The sequence below is a fragment of the Sus scrofa genome, unplaced genomic scaffold (genome assembly GCF_000003025.6).
Source record: "Sus scrofa isolate TJ Tabasco breed Duroc unplaced genomic scaffold, Sscrofa11.1 Contig2471, whole genome shotgun sequence".
Lineage (NCBI taxonomy): Eukaryota > Metazoa > Chordata > Mammalia > Artiodactyla > Suidae > Sus > Sus scrofa.
Window position 1 is genome coordinate 1,596,602 of NW_018085100.1, and position 26,470 is coordinate 1,623,071.

At 38.0% G+C, this 26,470-nt stretch overlaps 2 long non-coding RNA genes across 2 annotated transcripts in view; one reads left to right on the forward strand and one right to left on the reverse strand.

Annotated features, from left to right (window-relative positions):
• Positions 1-26,470, reverse strand: part of LOC102168138 — a 71,890-nt gene that overhangs the window by 23,850 nt on the left and 21,570 nt on the right. The window lies entirely within an intron of this gene.
• Positions 1,811-26,015, forward strand: LOC110258592. The gene is made up of 3 exons (XR_002341187.1): positions 1,811-2,796; positions 20,621-20,779; positions 21,408-26,015. It is a non-coding gene; the product is annotated as an uncharacterized LOC110258592 (long non-coding RNA).

A 26,470-nucleotide genomic window follows, 5' to 3' on the forward strand; every position in this document is an offset into this window, starting at 1 on the left:
AGTTACTAAATTGCTGTCTCCAGTGTATTCTTTCCCCCTGAAATTTACCTTAAACTTACCCCTGTATTCACAAAAACAATCTTTTACAGATCACTTATGGTCGTAAAATTGTTAAATTCAGTGGTCAATCATCAGGTTGTATCTTACTGGACTTATCAGAATCATTTATCAAAACTGATCACTCTTGCCATCTTAAACTGTCTTCATTAGTTTCCACCTTGTTTGGATTTTTCCCCCCTCTTACTTCAATGCCTTTTTTCCCCATTATTTGTTTTGTTTTCTCCTCACCACTCTGAGGTTGGACTTCAGTTCTGACTTCTCTACATATACTCTCACCATGCATGTTCCTATACATTTGCACAGCTTTAAACATCATCTTTTGCACATGGGTCTCAAATATATACCTTCAGTCCATACTTTCAATACACAGAAATGCAAACAGATGTCTCCACTCAGATCTAGGCAAGGCATCTCACTCAACATCACTGATAATTAGAGAAATGCAAATCTAAACTACAGCGAGGCATCACCATACACTGGTAAGAATGGCCATATCATTGAAAAGTCTACAGACGATAAATGATGGAGAAGTGTGGAGAAAAAGGAACCCTCCTATGCTGTTGTTGGGAATGGAAATTGGTACAGCCACTATGGAAAACAGTATAGAGGTTCCTTAGAAAACTAAAAATAGAACTACTATAGGATCCAGCAAACCTACTTCTGGGCATATATCCAGAGAAAACTATAATTCAGAAAGATACATGTACACTTTGCAGTACTATTTACAATAGACAAGACATGAAAGAAACCTAAGCATTCCCTGACAGATGAAGAAGAGGTGAGACGTACACACAATGTAATATTCCTCAGCCATAAGATAGAATGAAATAAAGTCATTCATGTGACATAGATAGACCTAGAGATAATGGTACAAAGTGAAGTAAGTCAGGCAGAAAAAGACAACTATTATATGATATAATTATATGTGGAGTCTAAAAAATTACACAAATTTATTTACAAAAAAATATAGAACCACAGACGTAGAAAACAAACTTATGGATTACTAAAGGGGAAAAAGTGCAGAGGGATAAATTAGGAGTTTGGGATTAACAGATAAACACTACTATATATAAACTAGATAACCAATAAGGACCTACCATGTAGCACAGGAAACTATACTGAATATTTTACAATAATCTATAATGAAAAAGAATTTAAGAAAATATATATACATATACATATACATACATGTGTATATATACGTATTAGTATATATAACTGAATTGCTTTATTGTATACTTTAATGCATTATAAACCAAGTACATTTCAATAAAAATTTAAATAAATAAACAATAAATAAAAGAAGTAGTTCAAACATGAAGCATCCAAAAGTTTACAATTTTCATCCAAACCGTGGTCTTCCTTTAATCTTTCCCTTCTCAGAAATGACTTTATTCTTCAAAATTTAAAAGTCCTCTTTAATAATATTGTAACCTGTCTCTTTAAGCTTGCGTGTATGGGAGTTCCTGTCATGGCACAGTGGAAATGAATCTGACTAGTATTCATGAGAATGCAGGTTGGATCCCTGGCCTTGCCTAGTGGGTCAGGGATCCAGCATTGCCGTGAGCTGTGGTGTAGGTCGCAAACATGGCTGGGATCTAGCATTGCTGTGGCTGTGGTGTAGACTGGCAGCTGCAGCTCCGATTGGACCCCTAGCCTGGGAACTTCCATAGGCCTCAGGTGTGGCCCTAAAAAGGGGAAAACAAAAACAAAAACAATGCTTCTGTGCATGTGTTTGTGTGTGTATGTGTGATACCTTCCACCGCCCACTACCTCCAGCATTAGCGTTCTAGACAAATTAACCAGTAACTCTCCTTGGATTACTACCATAGACTTACAATCAATGTCCTTTTCCTTCTACTCTGTTTTTTGTTTGTTTGTTGCCAACCTGGGGCATATGGAGTGCCTGGGATCAGCTCTTTTCTCCTCTTGATTTGTATTCTCTATGTTCAACAAATCAACCGGAGTTACTCTACCAATAGATATCAGATGGTATTAATTCTCAGTTCTACTGCATTGCTTTCCATGTCTTTGAGGGCAAAAGGCATTCCTAGCTTGGTCATATTTCTGCCCCCACTGCCTCCCTGACATCTTTTACATCATACCTCCTCCCTCTGTCTGCTCCAGACACGCTGGCGCCCTCGTTACTTTGCAATGTGGGGCATTGTTAGAGTCAGGGTATTGCTTTTGCTCTTGTTCCATCTCTAGATCTTATTTCCCTGGATATTTTGATGACCTACTCCCATATTTCCTTCAAGTTCTCTGCTTGATCAGAGAATCCTTCCCTCACTCTCCTGTGTTCCATTTATCAGTAATTGCCTCGGAATTTCAAACCCTCATTTACTGCTTGGTCTATGAAAATGGATCCAGGCCCCTTTAGTATCTGTTAATCTTTGTTAATAAAGAGCACTGGAGAGGAAAGGAATTTTGCTTCTGAGTTCTGCTGTGCCCCTAGCTGCCTCCTGACCCTGGTTTGCTCCCTGCGGAAGTACGTGGCTCCCACAGTGCATATAGCATCTTCACTACACCAGCTTGGGGACCACCGACTCTCGGCAGTCGGCACCTCCCCAGAGAGAGACTTTGTGGTAAATACCTCAGGCTGAAGTTTTTCCCAGCATTTTAAAGGGTGGATTTCCTGGACATTGCACTGGAGTGACACAAAGGGGACGTGTTTGTTATTCACTGAGCCACAGCCATACCCTCTCCAACAGGGACTGGATTGCAGTCCTGGCCCAGGTAAGCGAGGACATTTTTGTGCTCAGCCCAAGGGGGGAGGGGCTGCTACATGCTACAATCTCTATATTCTCTTTAGTTTTCTTCCTAGTAGCCAATTCCTTGTTATTCTAATCCCCTCCCATAGTTAATATTTTTTAATTGATCTATTTTATTTAATTTTTTAAATACTTTTTTTGTTCATGCCTGGGGCATGCAGAAGTTCCTGGGCCAGGGATGGAACCCACAACACAGCAGCGACCCAAGCCACTGCAATGACTATGCCAGATCCTTAGCCTGCTGATCCTCCAGGGAACTCCATGGTTAATAATTCTTAAAGTCGAACCTTTATTTTTCAAATTACTATGTGGTTACTGTCTGCTAATGAGAAAGACTTTTCTTGACCACATTCTATAAAATATCAGTCTTCACTCATATCATTATTATTAGCTGATTCCCTTGCTTTGCCTTCAATTACCATCATTTTTCTATATATATGTATATTGTCCACTCCTCTCTCATGATAGAAAGCTCATTAAATATAAGCATTTATTTTCACTGCTGTACCCATTGTAAATAAAACCATGTCTGATATTTAACAGGTATTAAAGTTACATTTGAGAGAATGAATATTATCCAAGGATAACGAACACCTGGAAAATATGTAAATCAGATATCATAATCCCATTCTGATGAATGTTAGGGATAATGACACATATAAACATATTATGTGCTATTTTAAAAATCTATTGGTAATAAAATATTATATTTTAGGCAATAATAAGATTTTTCTAAGTGTGTGACATGATTATTGTAAAGTAGGAATTGTCTTTTTGATAACTATATTAATAGAAAGAGCATGAAAAAATTAGTACATTTTTGATAGAAACTAATTTAACCTATAGCATTATTTAAGATGCCAACTTTATCAAATTATAAATTTCTTGAAGGCTTACTTTTTCAAAGATTTGTGTTAATTTTTAGTACTGGAAGGATGTTAATGGAGAAAAATATGATTGGTCACTGTACTTTTACATCAGGTTAATATAGAAAACATTTCCTAGAAAATGTGGTTTATGGTCAGATATATTACTCTGATGACAAATTTCTTTTGGACTTCCCAGCTCTTTAGTGATTGATCCTGATCAAAAAAAAAAAATTCATACTGAATTTTCAGTATGAATTTAGCCACGACTGTCATTGGCATGAGAAAAACATCTCTTTTTAACCCTCTACATTTATTAGACGTCCTTTCACACAATTGCATAGAAGAGATCACAAAATTTAATAGAGACAAAATGCAGTCTCCTGTATATACATGTAAATTTTAAAATAACACATTTGTCTTATCTTCAATAGCATAGTTTATTGGTTATTTTGTTTATAATGTCAAAGCAACTGCATTTTGGAAATCCTCAGATTACTCAATAATTGGGTTCTTTTTTTCTGTTTGATACCATGTAAAATACACAGAGAAGTCAGTCACTTTTGAGGATTTAGCCTACATGTTTACACGTTGCACTGAGGCACTCAGTCATCTCATAAGAATCTGCACATGTGTATTTATTCCTGACATTGCTGGTTCACGGAGTTGACATCTGAAGTTTAAAAACAAATTAATTTTCAAAGCTTCAAAGGCAGAATGACATGCATTCTCACGCTACTGAAGCTCCATCGGTAGCAGCTGAAGAAGAAAGTGGTAACGCAGACGTCAGGGACCCTGAGCAACAAGGACCCAGCAGCCTTCTTAGTGGGGAGAGACTGCTGGGTCATAACTTTAACAGTTTGCACATACCTGCTTTTAATTATTCCCTGGCATATTGCATGGTCGCTGTAAAGCAGCTGAGGGCTCTTTCTAGGCTGTCATGCCATTGAACAATGCCCACGAGTGATGCAACATTTCCTCTTTCCTGGAAAAGCACAGCTTATTCCAGGATGTACAACAAAAGTCCAATTAATCTCTCATCTTGGTATTTGTAGGCTTTCAATGACTTCCTAAAGTCTAGCTTCTTCTAAGCAAACAATCGATATATTCATTATCTCAATTTTTATTTGTTTCTAAATAGTCTTTTCAATACATGTCACCTTGGTAATCTTCTCTTTAGATTTTCTGTCGCTATGGAAATAAAAGCTATTATTTCTACTTTTCATTTTATCATATTGCTGTCTTTATCATATCATTTTTAAAGGTTAATATTATTGAATATATATGAAATTTAGATGGGTTTAAGTATGTGTGGAATTGATTTTCCTGTGATATTTTTTTAACTTTGCAAGAGTGATATCATTTTAATGCATTTTTTAAACTGGTGATTTTAATCACTTCCCATAGCAAGACCATATTCAATTTAATATTTACATCTTCACCATTCCTCAAAAGCAAAAGTTAATGCAGAGTAAAAATCAAACAAAACAAAAATAACCACCACGACAAAGAAGAACCATCAAAAAAAATCTTAAAATATCTTGTTGCAAGTATTTCTTTTACCAAAAATTTCCTTCATGGACTTTTCAATATTCTCTCCAATCCCTACACTCTAAGGAGAGTTTCTGAAGTTACTCTAAATTTTATAGAAAAAAATAATAAAAATAAAATATCTTCAAAATTCCTTAAAATAAGTGTATGCTTCTAAAACAGCTCTATAGTTTCTAAGTAGATATTTTAATTAGATGGCTGTAGCTTTATGTCCACAAGCAGCTTGGGTCTTTAATAGGACTGCCTGCAGGTTTTTTTTTTCTTTACTGTACATTCTACCCAGTTTAGTTTGTTTCCACAGATGAAGTGCAAAAATAAGAACATTTTATAAGAGGTATTTATGTAAATATCTAAGAAAGAGCAGAGGAAGACTGAAAACAATTGTTCAGCAAAAAAATTAAGGTCGAGCACTTTCTTGCTAATATTGAGTGTTCACCTAACGGTATCTAGTCTCTGATCTTTCTTACTCTATTTGCTCTGTAATGACATTAATATCACACATCTCTGCCTGTCTCTTGTAATAATGCCTTTGTCTCAGAGTTGAAAAATCAACACTGTCACTTTAATATAGGAAACACCACACATCGAATATCATTTAACATGTGTGACTACGTATAATAGACATACTTCTGTTGAAAATATACATCAAATGACTACTGGGTAAAATTAAATATATATGTAACTATATAATTTAACATTCCTTGAAACATTTTGCATCAAAGTGTATTTGAGAAAGACCTTGTTTTGACTTAATACTATATATATATCCGTAAATAACAAATAAAAGAATTCATAGAAGAACTGTGAAATACAGCCAGAATAACAGTGATAAAACTGATTGATAGCTGGAAAATTTATTTCCAACCCTAAAAACAGCCTCTGAAGTCTATGAAAGGCAAAATTGACTTGGTGAGAAATAACAAGCCTATAATTAAAGATGGCACAAAGGATATTTTATGTGCATGTAACCTCCTTTATGAATGTCTATCATTGTGATTTGAATTACATAATAACAATAACTGAGTACCAATCACAAAGCCCACAAGACTGATATTTCAGAAGTGTGAAACCCCTACTTCCTAAGGCTGGTTGGGATACTATCCTAAATTTTTTATAAATGTAGAACGGGTTAGGAAGAATACAAGATGGTTCATAACAAAGACATGGAGGACTTGGGTGACTTTTGCTTGAAGTGATGGGGTTTAGGTGGCAACAAGGATTTCAGCTTAGCTAAATGGTTAGAGTTGATCCTTTGCAGAAACAAGGGCAAGGACTGGAAGTTAAGAAAGATCTCAAAGCAGGAAGGGCATCCTGGAAAAGATGAAACACAAGTAGGTAGCCACTCCTCCTTTTGAAGACACCTCTGGGGTTTTCAGTTACACATAGTACTCCTGCCCCAACCAAGGGACTACAATTTCACCTACGGCATTCTAGTATTAATTTCAGATCAAGGGATTACATCTATGTCCCTAAAGAGATATGTAAGGAAGGAATATGTTCTTAAGGCCTTTCCTTAAACATGGTAATGTTATGTCCTGTGTCTTGTCTTTTAAAATCCAGAACCAAGTATAACACTTTGCTTTTGATGGATCCTGCTGAATAAAGGGAAGAAGAAATATGGAGGAAAGAATTATGTCAGGGGCAAGGTTTCTAGTATTAGACGTATGTTTTGGGATTTTAAACTCATCCAAATTACCTTGAAATTCTGTCTTGATTTATTCTTTGGTAAAACGGATAATTGTGGCACTTCATAGGGTTTGTGGAGAACTCAATCGTCATTTATGTAGACCCTCGGGAGGATTTTCTAAATGTACAAGTTATCCTTCTGGCGGGAGGAGGCAAGATGGTGGAAGAGCGGGGGACATGCTCGCCCTCTCCCACAAACACAGCAAAAAAAGCACATCTACATGATAAACGACTCGCACAGAACAGCAACCAATCGCTGGCAGAAGAACCTAAACTCCAATAATGGCAAGAATCTTGTGGCATTACTAGGTAAAACAAAAGAAAAAAGGAGAATGAGAGAAGGGGAATCCGAGCTGGACGGAGGTTCCTGAAAGGGAACTGCAGAGGAGAAAGGGATCCCGCACCCTGGAAAGTCACCTACTCAATGGAAAGATCAACCGAACCAGAGGAATCTCCAGATGCAGAGAAGAGTGTAGCAGTAAGTTCGAGTTCTGACAAGCAGAGCGAGAACCGAACAGATCATCTGAACTATGGGCACAGTCACCAAAAATTGAATGCCTGGGTGGGGGCTGGGCACTGAGACATCGGCTCCAGAGGTTAGTCCCCGGGAAAGGGCTGGGGGGGGGCAGGGTGGAGCAGAGACTGCTTGGGGGGGTCTAGAAACCAGTCTTTCAAGTTTGATGGGGCAGAGACTGCCTGGGAGACTAGAAAGCAGAGCGTTGCAGGGTGAGGGAGCAATACGCTGCAGGCGGGGAAGTGGAAAGCCACATCAGAGGGAACCTGGGAGAAGAGCCAGGTCTGTGCCAGTGCTGGGGAGGGGAGAGAAGGGGTGGGCCCCCGTAGAATACTCCCCATGCCACAGTGAGGTTAGCAGCCCGCTAGCTATCAGAAAGTTGTGCTTCCCAGTGCATCCCCCTCCCACCCCTTCTGCACATGCCAGACCTGGGGCTGCCTGCCATCCCAGAGGGCAGGCCTGAACAATTGCTGGAAGCCTACCACTGCAGGGGCTGTCCCTGCCCTGGCCTGCTTGCCCTTTGAAGGGGCTACAGCCCCACGGAGCAGCACCAAAAACTGTCAGCACCTGGGAAAAGGCCTGCAGCCCAGAAAAGCTACAACAAGCTTGGCCAGGCCGTGAAAATATCTGCCTAATTCTTGGACAGTTCTTCTGAGTTGGGCTGCCCTGGGGAAGAGCCTCTTGGGTTTGCAGTGGTCCAGCTAGCTGCTACAGCCCTCGGGGGTTGCCGTACTCCCTCGGAACAGCTGCCTGGAACCTCCAGCCCCCTGGAGGAGCCCCTGCAGCACAGAAAAACTAGAACAAGATTGGTTGGGCCGTGAAAAGATCTGCCTAATTCTTGGACAGTCCTTCTGACTCGGGATGCCCTGGGGAAGTGCCTCTTAGGTTCGCAACAGCCCAGCTAGCCTCTCCAGCCCTTGGGGGGTGATGCACTCCTGCGGAACAGCTGCCCAGGACCACCAGCCCCCTGGAAGAGCCCCTGCAGCCCATAAAAAGCTAGAACAAGCTTGGCTGGGCCGTGAAAAGATCTGCCTACATTCTCAGACAGTCCTTCCAAGTCGGGCTGCACTAGGGAAGAGCCTCCTGGGTTCACAGCGGCCCAGCTAGCTGCTTCAGCCCTCTGGGGGTGCCGCTCTCCCTCAGAACAGCTGCCCAGCACCGCCAGCCCCCTGCAAGAGTCCCTAAGCCCAAAAACACCAGAGCAAGCTCTGCCCGGCCGAGTGAAAACTGCTCCCATCGTGGTGTGGATCTCCCAGTCCTGTCTGCCCTCAGGAAGTCCTCCTTTGCTTCATAGAGACCCTGTTAGCCCCACCCACACTCCAGAAAAGCCACACTGCCTCAAAAAAGACTGACCAACAACGCCAGCCCTCAGGAAACATTCCATGGCAGTGACAAGGCAAACACTGCCCGGGCCACAGGGAGTACAATTCTACCAGGAAAAAGAAAACAACAAGCAAGATGAAGAAGCTGAGAAACCACCCCCAGTTAAACCAACAGGAGATCTCACCTAAAGCAGTCAACAATGAAACAGCTCTGCAGTCTGACTGACCTGGAGTTCAAAAGAGAAATAGTGAAAATACAGAAGGAATTAAGAGAAGATATGAACAGTAATGCAGATGCCCTCAGGTAGGAACTAGAAAATATGAGGAGGAGCCAAGAAAAACTAGAACATTCACTGGCAGAGATACAAACTGAACTAAGGGCAGTAAAAACCATAATGAATAATGCAGAAGAACGAATCAGTGATGTGGAAGATAGAATAATGGAAATCACCCAGTCAGGTCAGCAGACAGAAAACCAAATCAAAAAACATGACAGCAATATAAGAGACCTATGGGATAATATAAAGCAGGCCAATCCACACATAATAGGAATTCCAGAAGGAGTAGAAAAAGATAAGGGGATGGAAAATATATTTGAAGAAATGATCGCTGGAAACTTCCCAAATCTAAAGGATACTGAGTTCAAGATACAGGAAGCACAGAGGGCCCCAAACAAATTGAACCCAAATAGACCCACACCAAGACACATCATAATAAAAATGGCAAAAGTCAGTGATAAAGAGAGGATCCTAAAGGCAGCAAGAGAAAACCAGAATGTTACCTACAAGGGAACCCCCATAAGATTATCAGCTGATTTCTCTACAGAAACACTACAGGCCAGGAGGGAATAGCAAGAGATATTTAAAGTGCTAAAAGGAAAAAAAATGCAACCTAGAATACTCTAGCCAGCAAGAATATCATTTAAAATAGAAGGAGAAATAAAATTTTTTTTTCCAACAAGCAAAAACTAAAAGAATACAGCAATACAAAACCCAGGCTAAAAGAAATACTGAAAGGGCTTCTCTAAACCAAAAAGAAAGGGTGTAAAGAAAGGGAGGAAAAGGAAAAAAAAATAAGTGGAAGAACTAGGATTGAGGAAACCACAATCAGAAAGCAGTCAATAAAATAAGCCAGCATGCAGATTTAATCATGAGCATGTTTCACATAAAATAAAATTAAAAAGAAAAAAAAAGAGTCATCAAAATCATAAAATGTGGGCAAGGGATGTTAGGAAATAAATAGACTCTTTTGGTTTGTTTGTTTCTCTTCTTAATTTTAATATAGTAATGAAGTGTTTGAACCTACAGGACCATCAGGCTAAAACACACAATTATAGGAAGGGGTTAGCATTCTTTAAAAACAGGGCAACCACAAGCCAGAACCAAACATTGCATTCACAAAAAATGAAAAAAAAAAAAAACAGATAATAACCAGAGACCACCTAACCAAAAAAAGGAAGAATGGAGAAACATATAATCAACTGGAACACGAGGTTCAAAATGGCAATAAATAATCATCTATCAATTATCACTTTAAGTGTCAATAGACTGAATGCTCCAACCAAAAGACACAGAGTGGCTGAGTGGATAAAAATGCAAAAACCTTCAATATGCTGCCTACAAGAAATACAGATTGAAAGTGAAGGGGTGGGAGAAAATATTTCACGCCAATAGACATGATAGGAAAGCAGGAGTTTCAATACTCATTTCAGACAAAATAGACTTTAAAACAAAGAAAAAGAAGGATACTATTTAACGATTAAGGGATCCATCCAAGGAGAGGATGTTAGTATCATCAACATATATGCCCCAAATACTGGAGCTCCCAGATACATACAGCAAATATTAACAGATATAAAGGGAGAAATTGATGGGAATACAATCATAGCAGGAGACTTTAATACCCCACTCACACCAATGGACAGATCCTCTAGACAGAAAACCAATAAAGCAACAGAGATCCTAAAGGAAACAATAGAAAAGTTAGACTTAATTGATATCTTCAGGACACTACATCCAAAAAAAGCAGAATGCGCATTCTTCTCAAATGCTCATGGAACATTCTCAAGAATCGACCACATATTGGGACACAAAGCTAACCTCAACAAATTTAGGAGCATAGATATTATCTCAAGTAGCTTCTCTGACCACAACGCCATGAAATTAGAAATCAACCATGGGAAAAGAAATGAGAAAAAACCTACTACATGGAGACTAAACAACATGCTACTAAAAAACCATTGGGTCAATGAAGAAATCAAGAAGGAAATTAAAAAATACCTTGAAACAAATGATAATGAAGACACAGCCTCTCAAAATCTAAGGGATGCTGCAAAAGCAGTGCTCAGAGGGAAATTCATAGTGATGCAGGCCATTCTCAAAAAAGAAGAAAGATCCCAAATTGACAACTTAACCCTCTACCTAAACGAATTAGAAAAAGAAGAACAAAAAAGACCTAAAGTCAGCAGAAGGAAGGAAATTATAAAGATCAAAGAAGAAATCAATAAAATAGAGATTCAAAAAACAATAGAGAAAATTAATAAAACCAAGAGCTGGTTCTTGGAAAAGGTAAACAAAATTGACAAACCCCTGGCTAGACTCACTAAGAAGAGGAGAGAAAGAACCTGAATAAACAAATAGAAATGAAAAAGGAGAAATCACAACGGATACTGTGGAAATAAAAAAAAACACAAGAATATGATGAACAACTATATGCCAACAAATTTGACAATCTGGAAGAAATGGACAATTTTCTAGAATCTTACAGCCTGCCAAAACTGAATCAAGAAGAAACAGACCAACTGAACAGACCAATCACTAGAAATGAAATTGAAGAGGTCATAAAAACACTCCCTACAAATAAAAGTCCAGGGCCAGATGGCTTCACAGGCGAATTCTATCAAACATATAAAGAGGAACTGGTGCCCATCCTCCTTAAACTCTTTCAAAAGGTTGAAGAAGGAATACTCCCAAAGACATTCTATGATGCCACCATCACCCTCATTCCAAAACCAGACAGAGATACCACCAAAAAAGAAAATTATCGGCCAATATCATTGATGAATATAGATGCAAAAATTCTCAACAAAATCTTAGCCAACCGAATCCAACAACATACCAAAAAGATCATACACCATGACCAGGTAGGGTTCATCCCAAGTTCACAAGGATGGTTCAACATACGCAACCCAATCAACATTTTACACCACATTAACAAAAAAAAAGTCAAAAATCATATGATCATCTCAATAAATGCAGAAAAAGCATTTGACAAAATCCAACATCCATTCATGATCAAGACCCTCACCAAAGTGGGTATAGAGGGAACATTCCTGAACATAATCAAAGCCATTTATGATAAACCCACAGCAAATATAATACTCAATGGGGAAAAACTGAAAGCCTTCTCACTCAAATCTGGAACAAGACAGGGATGCCCACTCTCACCACTGCTCTTCAACATAGTTTTGGAAGTCCTAGCCACAGCAATCAGACAAACAAAAGAAATAAAAGGCATCCATATAGGAAGAGAAGAGATCAAACTGTCACTGTATGCAGATGATATGATACTATACATAGAAAACCCTAAGGACTCAACCCCAAAACTGCTTCAACTGATGAATAAATTCAGCAAAGTAGCAGGATATAAGATTAACATTCAGAAATCAGTCTCATTTCTGTATACCAGCAATGAAATATTAGTACACGAATACAAAAATACAATACCTTTTAAAATTGCACCTCACAAAATCAAATACCTCAGAATACACCTGACCAAGGAGGTAAAGGACCTATATGCCGAGAACTACAAAACTTTAATCAAAGAAATCAAAGAAGATGTAAAGAAATGGAAAGATAGTCCATGTTCCTGTATTGGAAAAATCAATATTGTAAAAATGGCCATACTACCCAAAGCAATCTACAGATTCAATGCAATCCCTATCAAATTACCCATGACATTTTTCACAGAACTAGAAAAAACAATCCAAAAATTTATGTGGAACAACAAAAGACCCAGAATCACCAAAGCAATTCTGAGAAACAAAAACCAATCAGGAGGTATAATTCTCCCAGACTTCAAAAAATATTACAAAGCCACAGTCATCAAAACAGTGCGGTACTGGTATCAAAACAGACAGACCAATGGAACAGAATAGAGAACCAGGAAATAAACCCTGAACACCTGTGGTCAATTAATCTTTCACAAGGGAGGCAAGAACATAAAATGGGGAAAAGAAAGTCTATTCAGCAAGCATTGCTGGGAAGCCTGGACAGCTGCATGCAAAGCAATGAAACTAGAACACACCCTCACACCATGCACAAAAATAAACTCAAAATGGCTGAAAGACTTAAATATTAGACAGGACACCATCAAACTCCTAGAAGAAAACATAGGCAAAATACTCTCTCACATCAACATCATGAATATTTTCTCAGGTCAGTCTCCCAAAGCAACAGAAATAAGAGCAAAAATAAACCAATGGGACCTAATCAAGCTGAAAAGCTTTTGCACAGCAAAGGAAACCCAAAAGAAAACAAAAAGACAACTTTCAGAATGGGAGAAAATAGTTTCAAATCATGCAACCGACAAGGGCTTAATCTCTAGAATATATACGCAATTTATACAACTCAACAGCAAAAAATGCAATCAACCAATGGAAAAATGGGCAAAAGACTTGAATAGACTGTTCTCCAAGGAAGATACACAGATGGCCAGCAAACACATGAAAAAATGCTCAACATCCCTGATTATTAGAGAAATGCAAATCAAAACTACCATGAGATACCACCTCACACCAGTCAGAATGCCCATCATTAATAAGTCCACAAATAGCAAGTGCTGGAAGAGCTGTGGAGAAAAGGGAACCCTCCTGCACTATTGGTGGTAATGTAAACTGGTACAGCCACTATGGAGAACAGTTTGGAAACACCTTAGAAATCTGTACATAGAACTTCCGTATGACCCTGCAATCCCACTCTTGGGCATATATCCGGACAAAATTCTACTTAAAAGAGACGCATGCACCCGCATGTTCATTGCAGTACTATTCACAATAGTCAGGACATGGAAACAACCCAAATGTCCATAGAAGATGATTGGATTCGGAAGAAGTGGTATATATACACAATGGAATACTACTCAGCCATAAAAAAGAATGACATAATGCCATTTGCAGCAACATGGATGGAACTAGAGAATCTCATACTGAGTGAAATGAGTCAGAAAGACAAAAAGACAAATACCATATATATCACTTATAACTGGAATCTAATATACAGCACAAATGAACATCTCAGAAAAGAAAATCATGGACTTGGAGAAGAGACTTGTGGCTGCCTGATGGGAGTGGAAGGGATCAGGAGCTTGGGGTTATCAGATACAACTTAGAATAGATTTACAAGGAGATCCTGCTGAGTAGCATTGAGAACTATGTCTAGATACTCATATTGCAACAGAACAAACGGTGGGGGAAAAAATGTATACATGTAAGGATAACTGATCCCCTTGCTATACAGTGGTAAAAAAAAAAAAAGTTATCCTTCATATTTTCTTCTTGTCTTTCATATTTCCTCTTCCTCCTCCCCCCATTCTTTTCCACCACCTCCTCCTCATTATTCTTACTATTCCCAATATCCTCACTGGTATGATGAACTTCGCAGGATAATTGGGGATCCCCTTATTCAGCAGGAACCATCAATTAGAATTTAGATGAAAATATTTTCAACAAAATATTAGGAAACTGAATCCAACAACATATAAAAAAATCATACATCACAACCAAGTGGGATTCATCCCATGTTCAGAGGGATGGTTCAATGTATGCAACTCAATCAATGTGACAACACCACATAAACAAAAGATGAAAACCACACCATCATCTCAGTGGATGCAGAAATAAAGCACCTGATGAATTTCAACATCTATTCCTGATAAAAACTCTCACCAAGGGCAGTATAGAGGAAAGATATCTCAGTATTTAAAAAAGCTACCTATAACAAACTCATGGCCAATATAATACTTAGTAATGAAAAGCTGAAAGACTTCCTGCCAAAATCTGCAACAAGTCAAGGATACCCACTCTCACCTCTATTCAACACAGTATTGGAAGTCCTAGCCAGAGCAGACAAGACAAAGAAATAAAATATCCAAATTTTAAGGGAAGAGGTAAAATTATCATTACATGCAGGTGACATGATATTATATACAGAAAATCCCAAGGACTCTGCAGAAAAACTACTAGAACTGACAAAAAAATTTAGCAAGGTAGCAGGACACAAAATTAACCTACAGAAATCATTTGAATTTCTTTATACAAACAATGAACTATCAGAAAGGGAATATAAAAACATAATACTTTTAAAAACCTCACCCCCCAAAATAAAATACTTAGGAATACTTAAGTCTTTCACCATAGAGGCAAAAATCTTTTAGGGTGAGTACTAAAAAACATTAATAAAGGAAACTGAAGATGATTTAGATAAATGGTAGGATATCCTACACTCCTAGAAGAATTAATATCATTAAAATGGCCCCATTTCCCAAAGCAATCTACAGATTTAATATGATTCCCTTATGCCATTTTTCACAGAACTAGAATGGATAATCCTAAAATTTATATGAAACCATAAGACCTATAATTGCCAAAGCAATCCTGAAGAACAGGAACAGAGCAGGAGGCATAACCTTCCAAGACTTCATATAATACTGCAAAGCTACAGTAATCAAAACAGCATGGTATTGGCACAAACCAGACAAAGGGATCAATGGAACAGCATAGAGAGCCCAGAAATAAACCCAGACACCTACAGTCAATTCATATTCAACAAAGGAAAGAATCATACAAAATGGGAAAAGGACGTCTCTTCAGCAAGTGGTGCTGGAAAGTCTGACAGCTGAACGTAAATCAACCACGTTTGAAAATGCTTCCTCAGCTTGCACAAAACTCAAACTGATTTAAACACTGAGACATAAGACATGACACCATTAAAACTCCTCGAAGAAATCATAGGCAAAACATTCTCTGAAATAAATCTTACCAATGTTTTCTTAGGTCAGTCTTCCAAAGCAATAGAAATAAAAAAATAATAATAAACAAATTGGACCTAATCAAACCAACCAGATTTTGTACAACAAAGGAAACCATAAACAAAACAAAAAGACAACATACAGAATGGGAGAAAATATTTGAAAATGATGAGACTGACAAGGGCTCAATTTCCAAAATACACAGGCAGCTCATACAATTCAATAACAACAAACCAAACAACCTAACTGAAAAATCAGCAGAAGACATAGTTATATTCCAAAGAATACATATAGATGGCCAGCACACACACATGAAAAAATGCTTAACATTGCTCATTATTAGAGAAATGCTGTCAAAACTAAAATAAGGTACCACCTCAAATCAGTCAAAATGGAAGGGAGTTCCCTTCATGGCTTAGCAGTTAATGAACCTGACCAGGATCCATGAGGATGCGGGTCCAATCCCTGGCCTCACTCGGTGGGTTAAGGATCCAGCATTGCCCTGAGCTGTGGTGTAGGTCACAGACTTGGCTCAGATCCCACATTGCTCTGGCTACGGCAAAGCCCAGCAGCTGTAGCTCCGATTCAACCCATAGGCTGGGAACTTCCATATACCACAAGTGTGGCCTAAAAGCCAAAAAAAAAAAAAAGCCATCATCTACAAAGAGCAAATACTGGAGCAGATGTTGAGAAAAGGGAACCTTCCTACACTGTTGGTGGGAATGTAAGTTGGTACAACTTGCTATGTAAAACAATCTGGAGGTTCCTCAGAAAAGTAAATATACAACTATCATATGATCCAGCAATTCCACGCTTGGGCATATATATAGGCAAAACTATAACTCAAAAAGATGCTTCCCTATGTTCACAGCAGCACTATTCACAATAGACAAGACAGGGAAACAACCTAAATGTCCGTTCACAAAAGAATGGATTAAGATGATGCAGTACATATATACAAAGGAATACTACTCAGCCATAAACATTATAAAATAATGCCATTTGCAGCAACATGGATGCAATGAGAGAGTTTCATACTAAATGAAGTCAGAAAGAGAAAGACAAATGCCATATGGTATCACTTATATGTGGAATCTAAAATGTTGCACAAATAAACTTATCTACAGAACAGAAACAAAACTCATGGACATAGAGAACAGACTTGTGGTTGCCAAAGGGGACAGGGTTGAGGGAGGCATGGAGTGGGAGGCTGGGCTTAGCAGATATATGCTGTTATATCTAAAGGGATAGAAGACAACTTCCTGCTGTGTAGCAGAGAGAACTATATTCAATGTCCTGTGATAAACCATAACGGAGAAGAGTATTTTTAAGGATTATATATGTGTATATGTATACACATACATACAAACACATATTACTGGATTACATTGTTGTGTAGCAGAAATTAACATATTGTAAATCAACCATACTTCAATAAAAAAAGAATGAAAAAAATTGAGAACTGGATATTCTCAGGGTGTTTTGTGGTTTTCTCTTTCTTCTCTCAGCCCCTAAATGTTGGCTTTTCTTGGTGGACCACACTCTATACAGTTTCCATGGAAAATTTCATCAATGTAAATGAGGTTAATTCTCATGTATTTTATGAATCTATATAAATCTGCATTTCTCCTGCAGAATGCTCTTCAACCCCTGAGCACATATATGAATGCCACTGTTCCTGGATATTTTTAGGGCTGCATCCTATTAGCATCCTAAAGTCAGCTGTTGTACAAATAAATTATCCTGGTTTTTTTTTGTATGTCCAAATTAATGAATGGACCTATTGTCTATTCTTTACCTTAGTCAGGAGCTGGTGACATATTGGAGATGTTCTCTCTCTCAGTCCCGAGGTCAATCACTTTTTTTTTCTTTATTAGGGCCACACCTGTGGCACATGGAGGGTCCCAGGCTAGGGGTCTAATTGGAGCTATAGCTGCAGGTCTAAGCCACAGCAACGCCAGGTCTGAGCCGTGACTGTGATCTATACCACACTTCATGGCAATGCCAGATCCTTCACCCACTGAGCAAGGCCAGGGATTGAACCTGCAACCTCATGGTTCCGAGCTGGATTCATTTCCACTGTGCCACGATGGGAACTCCCACTTTTTTCAACTTGTGCATCCTTTGGGTTGGTGCTCTTAGTCAGGACCGCCGAAGTGCATTGTCTCTGCTTCCGTCGTCTCCTATCATTTCACCCTCCTGACTCAAAGTTTGTCATCCTCAAATCCAAGTTTTCTGCCGAAGGTATCTAACTGGAATACAAATCTGAACACGCTGATCTCGTGATCTCAAGCATTCACTAGATCCCCAGATTTTTCTAGGATGGTTTCTAAGTTCATTATCATCAAACATGTAACAGTTTGTTATCCTTACTTGCCTATGAATTAAGCATGAGATTTTATTTCCTCTTTCTTCCCCGTCTTACACATTTGCCCATTTGCACCCATTTGCACGTGCACAGACGCACACACACACACACACACACTTTGCTTATATAGCCGTGAACTATTCACTTACTCTACACCTTTATAAATGTGTTTCCTTCTGCCTTGTCAACCTGGGTTATCCAATGTGAAGAACTCTGAAAAACTCTGACTATTGCCCAAAGAATTAGGCACAGATTTACCTATGCAATCACTGGATATATAATTTCTTGTGCATATATCAATTACAGCCTTTTATAGTTTAGTGGGGTTTTTTTTTCCATTACATCCATGCCTTATAATGACACTATTACACATGAGACCATGTTTTTTGGAGTTCCTGCTGTGGCTCAGAAGAAATGAATCTGACTCGCATCCATGAGGACACAGGTTTGATCCTTGGCCTTGCTCAGTGGGTTAAGGGTCTGCTGTTGCCATGAGCTGTGGTGTGGCCCTAAAAAAAAAAAAAAAAAAAAAAAAGTAAGAGAGAGAAACAGGTTTTTCTTCTCTCTTTTCTACATCTTAGTAAAGTATCTGGAAAACTTCAGAGCCTTGGTAGTAAGTGTTTTGAATCAAGAACTGAACAAATCTTAGATAAAATAAATCTATCATACTTCACATTTAATTCCATGAATATACTTTTTAACATTTATAACGTATTTTATACTATTCTATAATAAATGTTAACTTTTTGTGTGTATATATTCTGCTGTTGAGTATTTGGTTAAACCTGATTATGCCCTATTTCCTGGGATACATATATTATATGCCAAGTTTATTCATTTTCATGGAGTTCTCTGGCAAGGACACATTTTTTTCTTCTGTTCAGATAAGTTCTCAATACACTGGAATAGTGGTTTATTTTAATAATTCACTTAGCATATATTCTGACACATTGTAAATTCATGAGACAGCCACATAAATGTCACAATTTTTAAAAGAATGTTCATTGTGCTCTGCTGTATTTATGATACCATTGAACTAATAACCTGAACTACGCATTACCGAAAGGTGAGAACGCCTTTGAAGTATGTCCTTGCTTGGAATGTTTTTGAGACTAATGGGTAAGAACAGCGTAATACTTGAGGATCGTGAGCAGCTTGTTCACTGGGAAAGAAATGCGTTTCAAGGCTGAATTTTTACCGGAGCGTTTTATTTTCTTAAGGTGACTAAACTTCATTTTTTTCTTTTGTAAGTTAAAGATTAGATGCTAGAAATAGGAAGAGATGAAGAAATTTAGATATAGATGTGTGGCTCTCTCGCAAATCTCTAAGAGCCAACTGATGACTACAGGTACAGAAAGGTCTCACACGCGCAGCATCACACTGTGTTGACTCTAATGACATAAAAATGTTTATGCAATGAAAGGCAGTATACAACACGCTGTAGGATGAATTCTGAAAAATATTCAGAATTTGCCTGGTGAGAATAATCAAGTTATATATTTTTAAATATATGAGATTTATATTATGCCATTCACTTGTTACAGACAACTAGTCAAGCACAGATTAGTTAGGCAAAAGTGGATACTTGTTTTCAAATAATTTCCTCTTGCTATAATTTTTTTAAAAAATGCATTCACAGTGAGTTAGAATGATTCACGCCAATTACAGAGAAGCGACTTCACATCACCCCGTTTTAGAGTTGGAGACTGTCTAGCCTCGCCTTCCCTCCCTAGCATCACGGCCTGCTTCCTGGGGACTTTCCTGGGGACAAGGAGAGCTGAACAAGCATGCCCTCGCTCCCTTTTCAGGCAGACACTTAAAAGGGTGTTTTTGTGAAAAAACAAAACCAAACAAAAGGGTATTTTGGATATTTTCCTTCTATCCCCATGTGTGATTTCCTGCAAACAAAAAGGGCGGGGAAACAACGGAAACTTGTAATCGCCCCCAAATCTTATGTATTATGGGGGATCTAAATCAGAGGTCTCAGCAGACCTAATATCAAGGAGCTCACCAAAGATTTGGGTTGAAGCAAAAATATGTAATTCCTAGTTCAGGACTTTCTTGGAACTTTTTTATGAAAAATATACTTCAGTCTGCAGAACAACTGCTGTCGCAGTATATTTATCCACAATATTTTTGACTTGTAAGTTGAGTCATGTCAAGAAGAGGTTTCACTATTTAGAAAGTCACAAGGAAGCAGAGGCGCGGTCCGTTTGGAGGGATGTATGCAGGGTCACTTGAAGAGCCAGAAACGTTGCCACTTAAGTAGCTTGATTTTGATTTTAATTATGCATACTCTCTCTTGTCAAATTTTTATATAGCTTTTATTTCTAGCTCTTCTTGTATATCCTCTCTCATAAAATCCTATCCAGTGACTTGCCATTTTCCCTCTTCATCTCCTTGAAGGCAGCCGATCTCATTTATCTTCCTGCTTTACACATTCCCTTTCTTTCCAGACTCAGCTTTGTCACTCAGTAAATTTGTGAAACTCTTCAATGCGGAAGGATGGAGCAAAGCGCTATTTGTATATCGATGAAACATTTACATGGTTAATATTCACCTGGACCATTGATTTTCGCTTTTTGCTAACTCCTATGTGGTAGCAGTGGGAGAAGGTATGAGAATATATAAGATGCTGGGCTAGAAACTATCAATGAAAGAATTAGCTAAAAATCATTCAGAAAGGATTAAGAAGAAAAATAATGAAATTATTTGAGACTGTTAACACCAATTTTAAAAAGTCTGGAAGATTTGTTTTTGAATTCAGACAAAGAAAGGGCTATTTTTGTATGTAGACATAAAAATTAAGATATCTGTAGATAATTTAACTAAAGAGTAACATAGAATATGTTAATAGTTTTTATTGACAAAGCAGGGAGAATTCTTCCGAGAGAAAAAATACCTTTAATAATTTTAAGGCATCTGGGTTAGAAGCATCCTCTATACCTTTGTTTTTTCTTTGTATATTAACTCATTCAACATTTAAAAAACATTTTTACATGCTGCTTATGTTGGCATTTCACATAAGCTTAGAGGACATTAGCTTGTCATACAAAAGAATGCATTTAAATGCTTGAAATATTTTTTGTTTGTTTGCTATAACTTTAAAAAACATAGGTGTAGTTAACTTACAATGTTGTGTTAGCTTCTAGTGTACAGCAGTGATTCAAGTGTGTGTGTGTGTATGTATGTGTAATGTACACCCCCCCACACATAATCTTTCCATGTTCTTTTCCATTACAGGTTACTACACGATACTGAGGACTGTTCCCTGTGCTGTATGTAGGTCCTTGTTGCTTACCCAGCATTTCTGAGTTGAGGCATTATTTGCTGTATCACGGGAGACATAATACAGCAAAATCTCAGTCCTCGTGGTTCCAAAGCTCTCTCTTCTTGGGAGGGGCAGGCAGGCCCCAAGGTAATTGTATACGGTGGGAAGGAGTATGGTGGAGATTGTGCTTTACACATGAGCTGCCTGTCAATCACGCTACCATGTTTTCTATGGGTCCCTGAAATTAGAGGAGATGCTGAATTTAAGAGACCACTGATCACTTATTGACGTAAGTCACATTAGATTTAGAGCTCTCACTTGCAACATAGAACCAATAGTTGTTTGTTTTTCCTTTGCACCTCCATCCACTCTACCTTGAAGTCAACACTCTCCAACTAGTTGCTGACTCATCTGTGACAGCCTCATGTTGCCTTCTCATCTATAATTACAGCTACTTTCTAATCAAAACATAAGCGCTCTTCCCTCTGACTTTTTATTGTCTTTTTAATGAATAAATTTCATGTTTCAATCTACTATTGATCCATGATACATAAAGAACAATTAAAAGAATGAACAATGTTTAGCCAGAAGGAGAATGTTTAGTATATGGAAGAGATCAGGCATATTCTGTATGATTTTGAGAACTAGAGCTAAAAAATACTGAAATGCCAGGATGAGAGGATTTGGTTAATAACTTGGCAAGTATTGAATTCTAGTCACTGTGCTTTATTATTTTGAAAATAAGATATTTATTAAAGAAATATATAATCCATGTATCATAAATGCAATATTGCTGCATGAACTGCCTTTTAAAATTAGTGAACAAACCTACACAGCTTAAATGTATTAAGGAGAGAATTAATCTTTTTTTCCAATTGAAGCAAAGGTGATTAAAAGATAAATTTATAAAGCAAACGTGTTGTTTATTGAAGAAAGTATATAAAATAAAGTTATATTTTATAGAATACTAAAGTATGCTAGGCCTATTAGCTGAAAACAGTCTCTTTCAGAAAACAATAATTTTCTGTTTGAATGCTTTTAAATAGGTTTACACAAAATATACCAAGGTTTAGTTAATATTTAAAACATGTTCCAATTTCCATGTATATTTTACTTAATTATCAATATGTACTTCAAAGTTCTGATTTTTTTAAGAGCAAGTGAATAATAAAGTTTAATTTTAAGCCTCAGCCTTTCAAACATTTTTCTACTTCATTTCTCTTATAAGACTTCATCTAGATAATTTTCATTACTTCTCAGTTGATACAAACAAATTTTGCTTATCAGCTTCCTGAGTACTTTCTTCCAAATTTCCATAGCTTAAGTTAGAAATTTCTCAGTTTTCACTATCAATCAAGCACTCTCATAAACCCAATCCTCATCATAATTACACTTTGAATTATATCTTGAACCCCTCTTTCCTTCATCTCCAACATCATTCTGAACTACAGAGTATCTCAACCTGCTATTTCTTTCCACGGGCACTGTATCATTTTCACGTTTATAAAAGCAACTGTTTTCTAATTCATTTTCACCTTTAGCCTGTCCCTCAACAAATCCAATATGCTCACTGCATCCTATCATGAACCCGCTTAAGACCACTGTCCCTCATGTAAAGATCCACATCAAAGTACTTCATCATCGGTCAATGCTCTCCAAATCAAATCCGCTTCCTAACTAATCTCTCACTGGTCCTTAAAATAAAGCCACCTTTCCACCTTTTTCAATGTTCTCTATAAAAACAGCGTATCTGAATCTAAGCCTTTCTTGAACGTCTGGAGCATCTCACGTCGTGACTCCATCAAATACAACCTCCAAGTTCTTATTTGCATATTACCATAATTATTCCCAATTTTATAATTTTAAGCTATACTACTCTACCTTTATCCCCTCAGATTTCACTTTTCATGTGTATCAAGTATGTTCCATTGATTGTATATTACTTTGCATTTTTCAATGGCTAATTGAAGCCTCACCTACCCTATCAGGTCCAATAAATGGATTGTATTCAATTTACTTTATCTTTACTGTTACAGAATATAATGTATTTGGTACCTGATCAACAAATAATTACTTGCTGAATTAATTAAATGATACCAAGATAATTCATCCTACCCATATGTAATATTACATGGTGCTCACCCTTTTTTCATTTCTTTAAACCACCTTATTGTGATAGAATTTTCACCAAAAAAGCTGTACATCGTTAATGTCTAAACTTGATGAGTTTAGAGCTAAGTCTGGGAAACCATCACCATGGCTATGCCATAAACATATCCATCACCTACAAGAACTTCTGCCTATGGACCCAGGCCAGCCTGCCAGCCTGTGGTCCCCCCCAACCAGCCCTCTCAGAATCTCTGGTGAGGCTGACTGGTGAAGGGCTTACTCTCTTTCACCTACATATTTTCCCATAAGAAAACTTATATTGAAGGTGATATGAGATAATTATTGAGCTAATTTTATGACATAATCTAATTTGATAAACATACAGTTGCCCCCTTGAACAACTCTGCTTTAAACTGTATGAATCCACTTAAATTAGGATTTTTTTCCAATAGTAAATATTTCATTGCTACATGATTTGTGGTTGGTTAAATACTTAGATGTGGATGTGTCAGTCTCACTAACTCCTGCCTTGTTCAAAGGTCAACTGTATATTTAAAACGTTTTAAGTCATATTTTCATCAAGCTTTTTTTAAACTCTTATCTTTGTTGCCATTCCAACCATACCATCTTTAAATCATTTTTGTCTCGTGTATTTTGCAGCCTCACTCCCATCACTGACTTGCCAAGACCCATAATAATGGCACCCTGGTGGGACTGTTGTTGACTGGTTGTTAACTCAGAGACTTGTTCATTGGTGTGACTCTATTGCTGTGGCTCTGGCGTAGGCTGGCAGCTACAGCCTGGGATGTCCATATGCCACAGGAGTGGCCCTAGAAAAGGCAAAAAAAAAAAAAAAAGTGTTCATTTTGCTCAGAGTGTTCTGGTCTGGGCTGGGTTAACCTCTTGTACTCATGTGTCTACGGGCAGATCCAGGTCTTTAAGGTGGTTCCACTGATCTGGATGCACTGACCCACATATCTGGTGGTGGGCTCTCATCTTGCGGATGCTGAATGGCCTCAGATGGGACAACTAAAGTGACTTACCTCTCCTCCATGTGTTCCATTCTCCCGTGAGCCAGTCTGTAGCCAGACTGCAAGTGCTAAGGAATTGTAGCTGTTAACGCAATTAATCTGTCACATCACAGGACCTGAAAGGCCAAAGCTTTATTGCTAGGACAGTTGAGTGATCTGCTTCTGTGTCCTGGGTACAGTTTAGGTCATCCGAATGAGACCACCTTCTCTGCTTCGCATGTGGACAAAGCAGACTCCAACTGGCGTGTTCCACTGTGTCATCACCAGTGAGATTTCAGAAGTTCTTATGAACTTAGGAAAAGACTGATTGTTCTACATCCATGGAAACATGCAGCTCTCATGCAATTGACTTAGAAATGACAACTTGCCTCAGTGAATATACTTGACAAAGTCAGTCCCTCACTTCCTAATGGCAGCCCATAAGCAATAGAGTCACACCAATGAACAAGTCTCTGAGTTAACGACCAGTCAACAACAACAGTCCCATCAGAGAAGAGGCTCGTTCACACCTTGAAAAGTCAACCAATCTCTGAGCTCCCTGTGTCCTAAAATTCCTATTTAAAAATGCTGTCTGTTCTACTTAGAACAGCACAGCTCTTCCTTAGCAGAGCAAGCCATGCATTCAGCATTGGCATTTTAGATGCTGAGTGGGATCTTGGTGTGGGTGAGAACCTGCTGTGCAGTAAGTACCACAATGCCTCTGGTTGCAGCAGCATCCGTCTCCTGCTACATCTGGATGGCAACTATGACTTTGAAGACAGCATTCTACTAAATAATATTTGTTAAAAATTTACAATATAATCCATGATTTAATGACATTAAATAGCTAAGTATTAGATCCATTAAAATAAATTTAACATATTTTATCCAAAATTGTTTCCTATATAATTAACTTTATGCTCAAATAAGAAGTGTATTTTCTGCAAACTTATGTTTTCCCATTTCATCACAGGTAACCAAATTCTTTATAGGGGTCCCGCACTCTATATCTATTAAAAATAAAGCAAATGCTCTCTTTGACTTCAGTTATGCTTTATCTTATCTACCGCTAGAACCGTATCTAAAATGCCAGCATGAACTTTAAAATGCTTTATCCTGAATTAGAAACGCAGTGTATCCTGACTTGAGTTGGTGCAGTTTCTGAAAGGTAATCTGCGGGGGTCATTGTCTCTTTCATACTTTCACTGGGAAATTAGAGAGTGTTGGCTGTTAGAGTACTTTTTATTGTCATTTCCTTTGAAAAATTATTATTCATATGGACTTGATAGGTCAAATGTTATCTTTAATTTTTTATTAGATAGCTGCTATTTATCTTTGCTTTTTCCTTTTCTATTTTTTAATCTAACCTTCAATCAATTTTCCTAGTCAGTCTTTTCTTAAACTCTAATGATTTATTTTTTTTTATTTTTTAATTTTTTTTGCTATTTTTTGGGCCGCTACCACGGCATATGGAGGTTCCCAGGCTAGGGGTCCAATCGGAGCTGCAGCCCCCGGCCTACACCAGAGGCACAGCAATGCGGGATCTGAGCCGCATCTGCAGCCTACACCACAGCTCATGGCAACGCCGGATCGTTAACCCACTGAGCAAGGCCAGGGACCGAACCCGCAACCTCATGGTTCCTAGTCGGATTCGTTAACCACTGCACCACGACGGGAACTTCCAAACTCTGATAATTTCTTCCTGAATGCCCAGCTTCTAGCTAAAAACTTAAATCCTGTTATTTAAGACATCCATGAACAGAAGTAAGTAACTGCAGATTTTCTCAAGTATAAAAACAAAGCAATGATATTTTCTGTATCTTTCTAGTCCAATTCATGCAATATATAAAAATATAATGTATAAAATACAAAGAAATAGAAAATAAAATTACTATGTCAACAGCACAACTCAGTTA